The following is a 5467-nucleotide window of genomic DNA, read 5'->3' as shown; positions in this document are numbered from 1 at the left end:
CGAAGCATACCTGAGGATCTTGCTTGCAAACTTGAATACTATTTCATGAATATTAACAATGTGGAAGAAGCAACTTAATTTTGACAGTAGACTCTCAATCTCATATTTGCGTTCAGTCTAAAGAAGCTCTGACCTTCCACTGAAATGATTTTTCTTTTATGTTCATATGACAATTGTTATGTCTTTGCAGGAATCACCTATGAAAATTTTGATAAACAATCAATTTTGATCATTTTTTATTAATATTAAGGTAAAGTATTCAATTACCTTCAACAATCAATATTAGGGTTTATTTAAAAATATATTTTTTAAATATAATTTTGACATTTTATTATATACTAGTCACAGTGCGTGCTACCGTTCCAAAATTGGTTTTAATTTAAAATAAAATATGTTATTTATAATTATAGATATTCTATTATGGATGAAAATAATAGTTGAAAATCAATTAGTTAAGATTAATGATCAATTTAATTCACCTAAGCTCTATTTAGTTTAGTTTACAAGCTATGGGGCGAAGTCTTATCGTAAGACTATAATGACACTATAAATTCACGTGCATTACATAAGGAGCTATTAAGTTTAGGAATTAGGAGTGTGGGTGCTCATTGTTTTACTCTTGATTTAAGCAATTATACTGAACTTGGTTAGCTCAATGACAATTATGCCTTTATGATTTTTGTTTTACTGTTAAACAACAAAGTTCCATGATAATCTTTTATTCAACTGACATTTTTAAAGAAAGAACAAAAAACCTGAACTACAACTGTTGAGGCATCCATCTATCAGGAATCTCATCCGGTGGCTCTTGAAGTTGCAAATGATACGTCCAATGAAAAATGACTTCTTTGTTATTATTATGTTTCTTCCAAGTTGTAATATTTGGCTTCGCTAGGCTTCCGTAGTAGCCAAAGATCTCAGCTCTTGTTTAATTTTTCAATATATCTTTTCATAACATTTTATAATTTTAATTATATAATAGGCTTCAAAATAATGTATTGAAAGGCGCAAAATAGAAAATGCAAAAAATATTATAATTCGGCAATAAAATGTGTGTATACATAAATATGGAACCTTTCCAACACAGAACTTCATGCAGTAGAAAAGATGCATATAGATTCAAGAAGTAGAGAAAAAATGTCTCTTACCTTTAAGAAATGTGAGAATCAATATAACACTTGCCGTGTAATACATATGATTTTAAGTTCCTTGTTTACTGTTTTAAAACTGAAATTATTAAAATTTATAAACAAAATTATACGTTATTACTTTAAAGATTTTATTTAGTATTTAAATTATTAATCTGAATCAATACTTATTGGTTTAAATTATTTTGGAAGAGTCAAAATTTTTATATTTATAAAGCTATAAAGTAAACAACTAAAAAGTAAAATAAAAATAATATAGAATAAAATAAATTTAAGTCATATGTTCAGTCATGGAAGAACTATAGACTAAGATATCATCAAAAAACACCAACACAAACCGGCAAAGGAAAGTCTTGAAAATATCATTCATAAGTGACTGGAATGTAGCCGAGGAGCTGGTTAATCCGAAAGGCATGACCAGGAATTCGTAATGCCCTTCGTGTGTACCAAATGTCGTTTTATGAACATCGTTCATTCTTATCTGATGATACCCGGATTTTAAGTCTAGCTTGGAAAACACGCACCATGTAACTCGTCTAACAATTCTTCTATGACCAGAATAGGGTACTTATCAGCCACTGTCTCTTTGTTTAATGCTCGATAGTCAACACAAAAACCTCCATCACCTATCCTTTTTCTTCACCAACAATACAAGACTGGAAAAAGGGCTAAGAGATTGATGTATAATTCCAGCCTACATCATATCAGACACTAAGTGTTCTATTTCGGCTTTTTGAATTTGTTGATATTGGTAGGGTCGAACACTAATCGGGTTGGAACCATTTTTGAGGGTGATTGGATACAAGACCTAGATCCGGATCCGCGGATACTGCGGATCCAGTACCAGATCCGGGTCCAAAATGGGTCCTGTTTTATTAGTGTTTTTTTAAAATGTGTTTAGATTGCTATTTTCTTTTTCAAGCAAATTCAGAAACAAAAAAGCTTCATCTAACTCAAAAAATTCAATTGAAATGTGAAAAAATAACTGAAAATTCATGAAAACAAAAACAATTAAGTACTCCAAATTCCTTCGATAAATGAATCAATTTCGTTATTCAGCTAAAACAAAATCCAGAAAAATTGACGAACAAATCAACCACTAAACTCAAATAAATCAACATAAATCAACCACTAAGCTCAAACAAATCAACATAAATCAACCACTAAACTCAAATAAATAAAAAACTACTCAACATAAATCAAACATTACCATTAAACTCAACATAAATCAACCACTTAACTCAACATTAGACATATATCTACTACTCAACATAAATCAAAAGTAGTGTAAGAAAAAAAAAAAGGTTCATTACCTTTTCCAGCCGCCTGTCGAGGACTCGACTGTGATGGATGAATGGCGCTGGGCAACTGGGCTACTGGGAGGAGTCGACTGTCGAGGACTCGAGGCAGAGGGAGGGAGTCTGGGAGCGAGGGAGTGCGAGTGTGCGATTGTGCGAGAGTGGGAGATGGGAGTTTGGGAATTGGGAGGGAGACTGGGCTACTGGGAGTGGGAGAGGGTATTCAAACTCAAAACAGGGCTAGGGTTAGGCTTAGGCAGATATACAAAAAAAAATAAATAAATAAAAAAAAGGGTCCTCCAGAACTGCGGGTCCGGGTCTGGGTATTTTTCTCAGATCCGGATCCGACGGGTCTATATTTTTAGGACCCAGATCCGTGAAAACGAATACGGATCCACGGATCCGGGTCGGGTCCAGTACCCATTGCCATCCCTAGCTGCGGTTTTCTTTAGACGCAACATTAAATAGCAAAAAAAAAAAAGAAAATAAAATACTATAAATGTTACGGTTCTCCTGATGCCTGCAGCATATAATTACTAATATGCTGCGGTTTTTGTTGCCTACAGCATATAATCACTTATATGCTGCGGTTTTTTTCAGCCCGCAGCAAATAGCCTTACTTTTGAAAAATTTAAAACCCGCGTTTCAACGTTCATTTGTTTAAAACCCTCATATAACTGTTGGATTCTCGCATAAACCCACGACTCTTGTTCTTCAAGTTCTTTAATTTCTTCAAGTTTTTCAAAAATTTCTTCAAAACCCACGAAAATCTGTTCAAGTTCTTCAAAAACCCACGACTCTACTGTGTTCTTCTCTTCAATCTGTTCATGTTCTCTAAACCCCACGACTGTTACGATTCTACTGTGTTCTTCATTATCCTTAAACCCATATGACATTTGCATCTTCATTCTTCCTGCTTCTTCTTCCTCATAAACCCACGACATAAGATTTCTTCATTTGCTCTCTTCTTCATTTGCTCATAAACTCACGACATAAGCACGACATTTGAAGGCCACGAATTTGCTTCCTCATATACTCCGTTCTTCATAAACCCATGAATTACTTATTTAAGCTTTGAAAACCCACGAATTTTTCTTCATATACCCACGAATCTTCTCTCTTCAAGGTAATTTTCACGAATCAACGGTGTTTTTTTATGTTTATTTTTACTTTTGTTTGGAAACAATATAATGGTTATGTGTAGTAATTTTGTTTTTCTTATTTCATTGTAGGTGACATTGTAATTGTTCTTCATCTACATACACAAGGTAATTTCTAGTGATGTTAATTTTTATTGTTTTTCATATTTTTAGGGTTTAGGGAGTTTGACATTATTATTTATATTTTGTATAATGAGTTTGATATTTTTCAAAGTTATGTTATAATTTTTTAATTATTTTGATTTATGTGTATTTTGTTAAAAATGTGATTTGTTATTGTACATATGTTTTTAATTTTTAAAATTAGAATATACATATTTTTAGGGTTAAATGATTTTAATTTTTATGTGTATTTTGTTAAAGATGAAGTATACAATGTTAATTATTTTAAGTGATTTTATTTTAGAACATAATGTAGTGCTTATATTTTCAGGGTTAAATTTATTTGGTATAAATAAGTATATATGTGTATTAATTTTGTTTTGAATTAATTAATCACACTAATTAGGATGACAAAAGATCGTTCTTGGATGTATGGAAGCATTGAATCGTCATAATTTATTGATGGTGTATTAGAATTTTGTATTATTGCGGTTGAACATCAAATTAGGACGGGGGGAGTTGGTTTATATTGCCCATGTGTCACTTGTGGCAATGTATCAAAGGTAGATTCTTATACTTAGGGAGCACATACTTCGACGTGGGTTTAGGACTCAATATCATGTTTCGGTTTGGCATGGTGAGGAGGGAGTTTACAAAGAGAAAAGTGTTGTTGAGGACTTCAATAATGTGGCTGATGTCAATGAGGATGTAGTAGATCATGTTGATGGGTATAAGACGGATAAAGAGAATGTCGATAAGGATGTGAATCGTGTTGATGAGATGATGGAGGGAGTCGAGGATGAGTTAGGAAAACGTCCTCGTGTTTTTGACTTGTTGACAGAGGCTTCTCAAAAGCCTTTGTATCCTGGATATACAAAGTTCACCAAACTAACAGCAGTGTTGACAATTTTCAATATTAAGTCAAAGTTCAATTGGAGTGACGCTAGTTTCACAATGTTATTTGAAGCGTTAGGTGAGATGCTTCTTGAGGGAAATGAACTTCCAAAAAGTCGACATATTACGCCAAAAAGCTCATGTGTCCTTTTGGCTTAGAGTACCAGAAGATTCATGCTTGTGCGAATGATTGTTTATTGTATCGGAATGAAAACGAGAACTTAGAAGAGTGTCCTAGGTGTGGCTTATCGCGCTACATGCGTAAAGGGGCTCAGGATGCTAAAGGGCCCCCGACTAAGGTATTGTGGTATCTTCTAATAATACCTAGATTCAAGCGCTTATTTTCTATAAAGAAAGATGCATTAAATTTGAGGTGGCATGCAGATAGGGTAAAGAAAGGTCACTTGCTCACACATCCATCTGATTCTCCGGAGTGGAAGAGTATTGATAGGTTGCATAAGACTTTTGGGGATGAGGTTCGTAATTTAAGGCTTGGACTGTGTACGGATGGAATGAACCCATTCGGCAATCTTAGTTCTCAACATAGTACTTGGCTGGTACTGTTAGTGATCTATAATTTGTCACCTGGGTTGTGTATGAAGCGTAAGTACATTATGCTTTCGCTTCTTATGGTTCTAAACAACCTGGCAATGACATAGATGTATATCTTGCACCTCTCGTTGAGGATTTGAAAAAGATGTGGGATAAAGGCGTTTCCGTATTTGATGCATATGCTAATGAGGAGTTTACCTTGCGTGCAATGCTTTTATGCACTGTTAATGGTTTTCCGGCATATGGCAACTTGTCAGGGTATAAGAACAAAGGGAAGAAAGCATGCCCAATATGTATCGATGACATCGAATCC

The sequence above is a fragment of the Amaranthus tricolor genome, chromosome 5 (genome assembly GCF_026212465.1).
Source record: "Amaranthus tricolor cultivar Red isolate AtriRed21 chromosome 5, ASM2621246v1, whole genome shotgun sequence".
NCBI lineage: Eukaryota > Viridiplantae > Streptophyta > Magnoliopsida > Caryophyllales > Amaranthaceae > Amaranthus > Amaranthus tricolor.
Note: the sequence above shows the minus strand (reverse complement) of the source record.